Source organism: Mustela putorius, unplaced genomic scaffold (genome assembly GCF_011764305.1).
Source record: "Mustela putorius furo isolate JIRA1106 unplaced genomic scaffold, ASM1176430v1.1 tig00000870_pilon_pilon_pilon, whole genome shotgun sequence".
NCBI lineage: Eukaryota > Metazoa > Chordata > Mammalia > Carnivora > Mustelidae > Mustela > Mustela putorius.
In genome coordinates this window covers 340,592-353,799 of record NW_025421503.1, presented here as the reverse complement: position 1 = coordinate 353,799, position 13,208 = coordinate 340,592, and positions in this window count along the sequence as shown.

Below are 13,208 nucleotides of genomic sequence, written 5' to 3'. Positions count from 1 at the left end.
CTGAAAGCAGCAAATGGAAAGAAAAAGTCCTTAACCTACAAGGGAAGACAGATCAGGTTTGCAGCAGAACTGTGCATAGAAATATAGCCGGCCAGAAGAAAATGACAGGAAATATTCAATGTGCTGAATGGTGAAAACATGCAGCCAAGAATTCTTTATGCAGCAAAGCTGTCATTTAGAATGAAAGGAAAGATAGTGTCCCAGCAAACAGATTTAAAGGATTTCATGACCACAAGACAGGCCCTGTAAGAAATTTTAAAGGGGGTACTGTGAGTGTAGGAAAAAAAAAAAAAAAGGACCAAAAGCTGCAGAGAATACAAAGGACCAGAGAACATCACCAGAATGCCAACTCTACAGGTAGCACAATGGCACTAAATTCAGATCTTTCAATAAACACTTTGAATATAAATAGAATAAAAGTTCCAGTCAAAAGACAAAAAAAAAAAAAAAACCAAAACAAACAAAAAAGAAAACAAAGCAAAATCCAAGATCCATTTGTATGCTGTCTTAAAGAGTCTCATTTAGACTGAAGACACCTGCAGATTGAAAGATAGGGGGTGGAGAACCACCTATCATGCTAATGGCTGTCCAAAGAAAGTTGAAGTAGCCATAATTATATCAGACAAACTAGATTTTAAAACAAAGACTTTAATAGATAAAGAAATATTACATCAAAATTAAGGGATCTATCCATCAAGACGATCTAAAAATTATGGGTGGCTCAGTCCGTTAAGTGGCTGACTTGGGTTCTCAGCTCAGTTCTTCATCTCAGGGTCATGAGTTTGAGACTCATGGAGGGCTCCAAACATTGTGTGTGGAGCCTACCTTAAACAAAACAAAACAAAACAAAACAAAAACACAACTAACATTTGTAAATATTTATGAGCTCCCAACTTGGGGGCACACAAATATATAAATCAATTAATAATAAACACAAAGACACTCATTGATAATGATACAATAATAGTAGAGGACTTTAACCCCCTACTTACAACAATGGACAAATTATCTAAGCACAAAGTCAGCAAGAAAACAATGACATTGAATGACATGGTGGATCACATGGATATAACAGATATATTCAGTATATTTTACCCTAAGGTGGCAGAGTACACATTCTTTTCAAGTGCACATAGAATATTCTCCAGAATATATCACATACCGGGTCACAAATAAGCCCTCAACAAGTTCAAAAAGAATAAGATGATACCATGTATATTTTCAGACCACAATGTTATGAAATTGGAAGTCAACTACAGGGAGGGAAAATTGGAAAGACCTCAAAAACATGGAGGTTAATAGAATGCCTTACTAAAAGATGAATTGATTAATCAGGAAACCAAGAAGACATTTAAAAATATATGAAAATAAATGACAATGAGAACAAGACAGTCCAAAATCTTTGGGATTCAGCAAAGGCCATCATAAGAGGGAAGTATATTGCAAAACTGGCCTGCCTAAAGAAGTTTGAAATGTACCAAGCGCACAACCTAACCTTATACCTAAAGGAGCTAAGAAAGGAACAAGAAATATAGCCTAAAGCCAAAAGAAGGGAAATAAAGATTAGAGCAGAAACAAATGATATAGAAACAAAAATATTAGAAAGTATTAATGAAACTAAAAGATGGTTCTTTGACATAATGAATAAAATTGATAAGCTCCTAGCCAGACTTAACAAAAAGAAGAAAGGACCTAAATAGTTAAAATCATGAATGAAAGAGGAGATATCACAACAAACACCACAGAATTGCAAATGCTTAGAAGGAAACATTATGAAAAAAATAAATGCCAACAAACTGAGCAACCTGGAAGAAATGGACAAATCCTAAGATACTTACAAACTAACAAAACTGATACAGGAAGAAATAAAAAAAACTTGGGCACATAAGCAGCAAAGATATTGAATCAGTAATCAGAAATCTCCCAGCCCATTAAAGTTCTGGATCAGGTAGCATCCCAGGGGAATTCTACCATGCATTTAAAGAAGAGTTAACACCTATTCTCTTGAAACTGTCCCAAATAAATAAATAGATAGATAGATAGACAGAAATGGAAGCAAACCTTAAAAAAACAAAACAAAACAAAACAAAAAAACAGAAAAAGAGAACTACATTCCAGTAGCACTGATGAACATTGATGCTAAACTCTCAATAGCATACTAGCAAATTGAATTCCACAGTACATTAAAAGAATTATTCACAATGCACAAGTGAAATTTATTACTGGGATGCAGGGGTGGTTCAATAATCACAATTCACACAAAGTGATACACCACATTAATAAAATGAAGGAATAGAGCCCTAGGATCCTGTCAATAAATGCAGAAAAATCATTCAACAAAATACAGCAAAACTAGGATGTTCATTTTCTTCTTTATTATTTAACATTGTACTGGAAGTCTTACCCTCAGCAATCAGAAAACAAAATAAATAAATGTCAGCCAAATATCAAGGAAAAAGTTAATCTTTCACTATTTGGAGATGACATGACACTATGTAGAAAGCCTTGAAGACTCCACCCAACAATTTCTAGAACTAATATATAAATTAACAAAGTTGCAGGATAAAAAATCAATTTGCAGAAATTTGTTGTTTTTATAAGACAATCACAGAAAGACAAATACTATATGATTTCACCCATGTAAAATTTAGGAAACAAAACAAACAAGCAAGGGGAAAAAGGGAGGAAAAAGTCAAGAAATAAACTCTAAATTATGGAGAACAAACTGATGATAATCAGAGGGGCAGTGGATGGCCTAAATGCACCCATAAAACGAAACAGTGTTGCAGATTGGATAAAAGGACAGGACCCATCCATATGTTGTCTACAAGAGACCCATTTCGAACCTAAGAATATACACAGACTGAAAGTAAAGGGATGGAGAAGCATCTTTCATGCCAATGGCCCTCAAAAGAAGGCTGGAATAGTGATTCTCATATCAGATAAATTAAAATTTAAACTAAAGACTGTAGTCAGAGATACAGAAGGACACTATATAATTCTTAAAGGGACTATTCACCAAGATGATCTAACAATTGTAAATATGTATTCCCCCAATATGGCAACAGCCAATTACATAAGAAAACAGTTCATCAAGATAAAGAGTCATATTGATATGAGTACAGTAATAGTAGGAGGTCTTAACACACCACTTTCAATAACAGATCATCCAAGCAGAAAATCATTACAGAAAGAAGAGCACTGAATGACACATTGGACCAGATGGACCTCATAGATATACACAGAACATTCTATCCTAAAACAGAATACTCATTCTTCTCGAGTGCACATGGAACCTTCTCCAGAATAGACCACATACTGGGTCACAAATCAGGGCTTAAATGATACCAAAAGATTGAGATTATTTCCTGATTATTCTCAAATCACAATGCTTTGAAACTGGAGCTCAATCACAAGGAAAAGTTTGGAAGGATCTCAAACACCTGGAAGCTAAAGGCCACCTTGCTTAAGAATACTTGGATCAACCAGGAGATCAAAGAAGAACTAAAACAATTCATTGAAACCAATGAGAATAAAGACACTTTGGTCCAAAACCTATGGGATACTACAAAGGCAGTCCTAAGGGGGAAATACATAGCCATCCAAGCCTCCCTCAAAAAGAATTGAAAAATCCAGAATACACCAGCTGTCTCTACACCTTAAAGAACTGGAGAATCAAAAACAAATTAAGCCAACTCAACACACAAGAAGGGAAATAATCAAGATTAGAGCAGAGATCAATGAGATAGAAACTAGAGATACAGTAGAACATATCAATGAAACTAGAAGCTGGTTTTTTGAAAGAATCAATAAGACTGATAAACCATTGGCCAAACTAATCCAAAAGAGAAGGCCCAAATTAATAAAATTATGAATGAAAATGGAGACATCAAAACCAACACCAAGGAAATGGTAACAATAATCAGAAGTTATTATCAACAGTTATTTGCCAATAAATTAAGCAATCTAGATGAATTGGATATACTCCTGGAAAACTATAAACTTTCAAAATTGAACCAGGAAGAAATTGACAACCTGAATAGACCAATATCTAGTAATGAGATTGATGCAGTGATCAAAAACCTCCCAAAAAACAAGAGCCCAGGACCTGACGGATTCCCTGGGGAATTCTACCAAACTTTCAAAGAAGAAATAACACCTATTCTCCTGAAGCTGTTTCAATAAATTGAAGTGGAAGGAAAACTTCTAAACTCTTTTTATGAAGCCAGCATTACCCTGATCCCCAAGCCAGGCAAAGACCCCACCACAAAGGAGAAATTCAGACCAATATCACTGATGAATATGGATGCTAATATTCTAAACAAGGTCCTAGCAAATAGGATCCAACAGCACATGAAAAAGATTATCCGCCATGACCAGGAGGGATTCATCCCAGGGTTGCAAGGATGTCTCACCATTAGCAAATCAACCCATGTGATAGAAGAAATCAGTAAGAGAAGAGAGAAGAACGACATGGTCCTCTCAATTAATGAAGAAAAAGCATTTGACAAAATCCAGCATCCATTCCTGATTAAAACACTTCAAAGTATAGGGGTAGAGGGAACATTCCTAAACTTTATAAAATCTATATATGAAAAACGCACAGCAAATATCATCCTCAGTTGGAGAAAACTACATCCTTCCCATTGAGATCAGGAACAAGACAAGGATGCCCACTCTCACCCCTCAAGTTCAACATAGTATTAGAAGTCCTAGCAACAGCAATCAAACAACAAAGAGAAATAAAAGGTATCCAAACTGGCAATGAAGAAGTCAAAGTCTCTCTCTTCGCAGATGACATGATACTCTTTATATGGAAAACCCAAAAGACTCCACACCCAAACTACTAGAACTCATACAGCAATTCAGCAACGTGACAGGATACAAAGTCAATGTACAGAAATCAGTGGCTTTCTTACACACTGACAATGAAAACACAGAAAGGGAAATTAGAGAATTGATTCCATTTACTATAGCACCAAGAACCCTAAGATACCTGGGACTAAACCTAACTAAAGAAACCAATATAATACTGTAAGTTAACTAACTGGAATTAAAATAAAAATGCAAAAAAACAGAGTACACTTATTATAATGAGCACTGAGTAATGAGTACTCACTTTTTGATCAATGTGTTGTACACCTGTCACTAATATAACACTCTGTTAACTGTACAGGAATTAAAATTTTAAAAAAACTTAATAAAAAAAATAGGTTTCTTTATGAATAAGTCAATTTTATGAGTCCTTTTTCACTATTTTTAGTTATAATGTGAGGAGAATTGGATGATAGATTAACATTTTATTAATGGTTTAATTTATAATCATGAATACTAATTATTAAAGTACACTAGGAAAATACTGGCCCACATGTAGAAATACTAGTACTTATCTTTGCAAAATAATTTGCCTTCTCTGGAGCTCTACACACTGAACAGTTTAGACAAGATGATTTGTAAGAACTAATCTAAGCTTAAAATTCTGTTATATTTCCCCTTTTAAGATTTATTATCTACGGTGTTGTAATGAAATGATGTCCTTGAATGTTTCTTAGCATTGGAAGAACTTATTCACATTCTAAAGAGCCCTGAACTGATATGTTTTAAAAATTATTTGAAACTCTTTTATTCATTTCATTTTCTCTTCTCCATTAAGTGCAATTTTAGCATTTTCTTACAACACAAACATTTTTTTTTTTTTGGAGGGGGAGTGACAATCTGAGGATCACTTCATGAATTTCTTATGAATACAATTTCATGAAACTGGATACTGCTATTTCCTACTCCATTCCTATTTTTCTGTTTCTGTGTCCTAAAGAAATGAGACAATTGATAGTACTGTAAATCTGATGTCTGGAACAATGGATTGCCAGTGTGTTGACAACACTGTTTCAGTTCTTCTGGAAACAATATCTAAAATGTTTATTTTATTATTTTTTGTGAGTGTGTATGAGTTCTTTCAAGTTTCAGTGGCTTATATTCTGATAGTAAAACCCAACTAATATAAATGGATAGCCTCTCTATTACAACCTTTAATATATGGAATGACATTCAGGTATACCTCATTACAGAAATAAAACAACATTTTAGACAATCACAAATGCACCCATAGGTCAGAGACATTGTATCTCATTTCTGTTGCTGCATAACAAAATACCAAGAAGACTATATCAACTTGTTACCTCATTTTCCTGTGGGCTAGAAATCCAGGCAGACTTTACTAGATTCTTTTGCTCAGGCTTTCATGAGACTGAAATCAAGGTGTTGACCAGGATGGACTGTTATATGGGGTCTATGAGAAAGTATCTGCTTCCAATTTCTCGTTGTTGACAGAATCCTCTTCCTTATAGTTATAGAACTGAAGTTCATGTTTTCTTCCCAGCTACTGAGAAGGGATTTCTCTCAGCTCCTAGAAGCCATATTTAGGTCCTGTCTTCTGCCCCCCTTTAACTCAGATTCCATAAAAACATGTTAAATCTTTATAACACTTGGAATCACTTTGAATTCCTTTTTTGCATACAACTGACAAAAACTCTATGCTTTCTAAGTAGCTCATGTGATTAAGCTAAGCCTGCTGAATAACATTCCTATTTGGTTAGTAAGCCATCTAAAAAATTGCCTTTTGCCATGTAATACAATCACTGGAGTAATTGTAGGGTGCAAAAATCATGGGGTCCCTTTTAGAATTCTATCACATGCAATGAAAAATTACGCTTAGGTCAATATTTAAGGGTTTGTTATCTCCCTTCTGGGTTTAAAAAAAATTATATTGCAGACTCCTATACACGGGGGTCCTGACTCATTTTTGCAGCAAGGCTTATTCTTGCAGGAAGTAATGAAGATAAGACCATGAAAGTCATATATACTGCCTCGATTCTGGAAAGCCAGTAGTAAACCAAGGAGACCACAGTATTTTTTCTTAGGTGTAGGCTTATGTCTCTTAAGGTTCTTCACAATGGAATATACTTAAGACAAAAAAATTTTTGTTGCTCTTGACAATATTGACTTCCTCTTCTGTCATAACTACAGTGTATCAGTATGCTAAAGTCATCAGTACATCTTACACCAGCTGAGAAGAAAGGAAGGGACAAAAGTATTAATGGAGATACAGAATTCATAGAATTTACCTGCAGTGTTTCCTTAGGAAAACAAGCAATAGTTCCACAAAATATATTACCCATGTTGATTGCTTTCCACTTTCAATTATTATTTGAAGTTGTGCCATATTATTTCAACATTTAGATATTGTGTATACAATTTTGCCATTAGCCTCTGGATATACTGAATTTCATTTGCCCCTGAAAATCTCCTTTTGTATTATCAATGATTTTCTGGGTAATTTTCAGTTATTTTTTAAGGTGGGATTTGAATTGACATTAACTTTTCAAGTACATATGATTAAAATGTTCATGAAGTGTCATCCACACTCATAAGTACAAGTATGGGTATAGCTTGGTGTTGGGCACCACCATAATACATCAATTAATATTTTTATATATTTTCTAAATATAAATTCTCCAGTCAAATAGGTTCAAGGCATTTTGTTAGAGTAACATCTTTCCCAAAAGTCTCAGTATATTAGAAATATTCCAACCACATAATTATAAGAGTTAATATTATGAAACAATATTATGTCAGAGTTTGACATTTTAATTTTATAACCCCACCTCTTCTCCTGCTTCCAATCTATGCATGATGTCACAATGAATGAAAATATAAAAATTCCTTCCACCCCAATTTTTCCTGTCCCTGTGTCTTTCCAATTCCTCATTGTGATAGCCATAGTGGACCCTCTTCCTATCTTTCCAGAATTCATTTTTGGGTCATTAGATTCTCTTTGTCCTTTTTTTTTTCCCTTGCTTTTACCCCTGTGCCTCACTAAAAGTTCATTTTCACTGATTTTTCATTTAAAAATATATAATTCATTTCTTTCCTCTGCCATTTGCGATCTTTAAATTTCCTTCCCAAATCATCTCCAACTCTATAGTTTCACTGAAATATTATTTGTTAATATAATATATTATATTATATATTATATATAAGGATAAATGGATTGTTACTAGATATATTTTTCTTTATAAATCCCACAATTTCAGTTTACAAAACCTCAAACTTTGTTTCTACCCTTTCAAAATTCTTAATAAATTTAGTAAAACTTGACAAATTTAGTTAATGCATAAGGGTACACTACAAAACCATTTTGGTAGTTTAATCATTTGCTGCATCATGCATACCCATCACCACTCCTCAGGGAACTGAGGAGTTGGGGTGAAAGGGACAAGGGAAGCTTCAATATTTGTCATTTTATCAAGTTGTATGCCCTGCAGCCAGACTATTGCCTTGTGAGACAAATGGTTTGTAATAAATGAGAATAAGCAGAAACAAATATATATATAACAAATTATATTATATTCACAAATAATGTTGTAGTGAAAATTAATAATTATTAAATTTTCAATAATGATATAATTGATTAATAACTAGTATAAAATTAATAAAATATGTTAATTCTTAAATTATGATCTAATTTATATATTCCTTTATTATATATATCTGCTAATTTCTACAGTTTTTATAATAAGGAAACTGGGTTGAATCTTTAGGGGAAAGTGGCAAACCAGGCAATGGACTTCTGTTGAATCAGCACTATAATTCTTCTAGATGCCAAGAGGCTGACTTTGAACTACATAGAATTCATCTGTAAATGAATATAGCATGAAGAATGTTCACTTCTGGGAAAACAAACAAACATGTAGATATATTATGCAGACGCATAAAAAGGGAATTCACACAATCATTGTTTTAATATGCTCATATATTTTTCTTTCCATTTTTTTTCCTTCCAAGACTATTTAAACAATTCGAGTAAGAATGTAAATTGTGTCTGAAATCTATTCCCTTACCACCATAGATTCATAGTAATTTCAGTGTAAGTAAATTCTCAGTAATGGAGTCCTAAATCATTGTCTGCTTTTAAAATACTAAAATCAAAAGCAAAGACATCTTTACTATTTGTCACCAGCATCAAGCTTTATTATGTATGACTATCATAGCATACTTTAAATAGTTTTCTTTAATTTGTAAGACAAATGGCTTATAATAAATGAGCATAAGCATATATATTATATATATAATACAAAACAATATATATAACAAATTATATTACATTAACATCTTTTAAATTCTAAATTAGAATATTTTAATTTAGAAGCAGAATAGTTTGATTTCTCAGGCTACACATATAGACATTTATAAACAAAACTGCAAATATCTTGAAGACTCTTGAAGAGTCTACTTTTCTGGTCATGTCAAGAGATGAAAAAACTATTTTGAAAAGATTTTATTTATTTATTTGAGAAAGAAAGAGCACACAAGCAGGGGGAGTGTCAGGCAGAGGGGAGTGGCAGGCACAGTAAGAGGAAGAAGCAGTCTTCCTGCCAAGCAGAGAGACTGATGGGGGGTTCAATCCCAGGGCCCGAGGATCATGACATGAACTGAAGGCAGATGCTTAACTGACTGAGCCACCCAGGTGCTCCCCCCAAAAAGTATTTTAATTTAAATCCAGAAAGGAATAAAACTATATAGTCACTATATGGAGAAATTTGATGCATTTGATACTAAATTCTCCTTATACTTCAGTAGTTAAGAGCTGCGTAACTTCAGCCTTTATACAACAAGTTTCCAAGAACATTCAACATGGGAGGTGGGATTTTGTTGAAAGAAAATATAACCGAGATATTTTTGAATCTGTAATAATGCATATAGCCAAGGTGATATAATTATATTATGATATAATTTCACTCTTCTTAAATTTGCATAATATCATATGATTTCACTCATATGTGGAATTTAAGAAACAAAACAGATGAACATAGAGGAAGAGGGAAAAATAAAAGAGAGGGAAGCAAACCATAAGATATTCTTTTTTTTTTTTAAGATTTTATTCATTTGTTTGACAGACAGAGATCACAAGTAGGCAGGGAGGCAGGCAGAGAGAGAGGGAGTGGGGAAGCAGGCTCCCTGCTGAGCAGAGAGCCCAGTGCGAGGCTCGATCCCAGGACCCTGAGATCATAACCTGAGACGAAGGCAGAGGTTTAACCCACTGAACGACCCAGGCGCCCCAAACCACAAGATATTCTTGATAAAGAACAAACTGAAGGATGATGGAGGGAGGTTGGTGGGGGTAGGCTAAGCTGGACCAATGGGTATTAATGAGGACACTTATTATTATGAGCACTGGATGTTGTTTTTAAGTAATGAACCACTGACTTCTACTCCTGAAACCAATGTTGCACTATATCACAGCTAACTAAAATTTAAGTAAAAATTTGAGAAGAAAAATAATTTAAAAAGGCCAGTCTGGCAGGAACTATTTTTGGGGTGAGGTAGCTTTTTACCTCAAGTCACAAAAAAAAGCAAGCAACAATAACATGCATCCTAAATTGTCATTGAAATAAAAAAAAAAAAAAACCAGGGTTTTGGAAGTGAAAAAAAATATATATGAAACTTTTCACTTTCATATAAATATGAAATTTGCAGCAGAAAATATATATGTCATATATTTAGTTTAAATGTATATTTATGTCATACATTTATGACAAATATATATATGTCAAATATGTATGTCATACATTTACTTTTTTTTCCATTTATTTATTTTCAGCATAACAGTATCATTATTTTTTCACCACACCCAGTGCTCCATGCAATCTGTGCCCTCTATAATACCCACCACCTGGTACCCCGACCTCCCACCCCCCTGCCACTTTGAACCCCTCAGATTGTTTTTCAGAGTCCATAGTCTCTCATGATTCACCTCCCCTTCCAATTTACCCAACCCCCTTCTCTCTAACTCCCCATTTCCTCCATGCTTTTTGTTATGTTCCACAAATAAGTGCAACCATATGATAATTGACTCTCTCTTCTTGACTTATTTCACTCAGCATAATCTCTTCCAGTCCCGTCCATGTTGCTACAAAAGTTGGGTATTTATCCTTTCTGATGGAGGCATAATACTCCATAGTGTATATGGACCACATCTTCCTTATCCATTCATCCGTTGAAGGACATCTTGGTTCTTTCCACAGTTTGGCGACTGTGGCCATTGCTGCTATAAACATTGGGGTATTGATGGACCTTCTTTTCACTACATCTGTATCTTTGGGGTAAATACCCAGGAGTGCAACAGCACATTAAAAAGATTATCCACCATGACCAGGTGGGATTCATCCCTGGGCTACAAGGATGGTTCAACATTCGCAAATCAATCAATGTGATAGAACAAATTAATAAGAGAAGAGAGAAGAACCACATGGGTCCTCTCAATTGATGCAGAAAAAGCATTTGACAAAATCTAGCATCCGTTCATAATTAAAACACTTCAAAGTATAGGGATAGAGGGAACATTCCTGAACTTCATCAAATCTATCTATGAAAGACCCACAGCAAATATCATCCTCAATGGGAAAAAGCTTGCGTCCTTCCCGTTGAGATAAGGAACACAACAAGGTTGCCCACTCTCACCACTCTTGTTCAACATAGTATTAGAAGTCCTAGAAACAGCAATCAGACAACAAAGGGAAATAAAAGATATCCAAATTGGTAATGAAGAAGTCAAACTCTCTCTCTTTGCAGATGACATGATTCTTTATATGGAAAACCCAAAAGACTCTACCCCCAAACTACTAGAACTCATACAGCAATTCAGTAACATGGCAGGATACAAAGTCAATGTAGAGAAATCAGTGCCTTTCTTATACACTAGCAATGAAAATACAGAAAGGGAAATTAGAGAATCGATTCCATTTACTATAGCACCAAGAACCATACATTTACTTTTAAGTGTCAAGACAGAAGAGACCCAACAGATAGACTTTGAAAGTGGATTTTATTATCAGGAAATACAGATGTTGGAAGTTCTTACTCCAAGAGATTTGAGATTATACTCTAGGCAGGCTGAGTAGATTGCTTTGCTGACCTCAATGAACAATTAGAAACGTGTAATAACAAAAGATTTCAAAAATATTGACCACAGAAAATGGCGGAGAAGTAGCAGGCTGAGACGACTTCAGGAAGCTGGAGATCAGCTAGATAGCTTATCTAACCATTGTGAACACCTACAAATCCAATGGGAAATCGAAGAGAAGAAGAGCAACAATTCTAGATAAAAAATCGATCACTTTCTGAAAGGTAGGACCTGCGGAGAAGTGAATCCAAAGTGACGGGAAGATAGACCACGGGGGGAGGGGCCGGCTCCCAGCAAGCGGTGGAACAATGAAGTACAAAATCAGGACTTTTAAAAGTCTGCTCCACAGAGGGACATTGCTCCAGAGGCTAAACCAGGCATAAGCCCATGCGGGGTCAGCATAACCCCATGTCCTACGGGGTCATAGAAGGACTGGGGGTGTCTGAGTGTCACAGAGCTTGCAGGTATTAGAGCGGGGAAGCCGGCTACAGCGACAAAGCGAAGGAGTGAGCTCTCAGCTCGTGGTTACCTTGAACCAGTTGCAGGCTGGGTGAGCTCGGAGGGTGGCCAGAGGCCATGGAGACAGAAGCGACTGGGTGCTTTTCTCCAAGTACGACCGATTGTGTGCTTTCCTACAAGCACGACCAGAGGCCAGGGAGATGGCGGCGGTTGGGCGCTTTTCTCTGAGGGCGCACTGAGTAGCAGGACCCCCAGATCTTGGCTCCTCCAGGCCAGAGATTGTGAGGCCGCCATCTTCACTCCCGTCCTCCAGAACTCTACGGAAAGCACTCAGGGAACAAAAGCTCCCATAAGCAAACCCAAGTGGATTACTAAGCCAGACCCCTGGTAAGGGTGGTGCAATTTCGCCTGGGGCAAAGACACTTGAGAATCACTACAAAAGGCCCCTCCCCCAGAAGATCAACAAGAAACCCAGCCAAGACCAACTTTATTCACCAAGGAGAACAGCAGAAGTCCAGAGGAGGAGAAAGCAAATCTTATCTGGACAAAATGACAAGGCAGAAAAACTCACCACAAAAAAAAAGAACAAGAGGCAGTTCCAAAGGCTGGGGACTTAATCAATACAGACATTGGTAATATGACAGATCTAGAGTTCAGAATGATGATTCTCAAGGTTCTAGCCGGGCTTGAAAAAGGCATAGAAGATATTAGAGAAACCCTCTCCAGATAGATAAAAGCCCTTTCTGGAAAAATAAAAGAACTAAAATCTAACCAACTTGAAATAAAA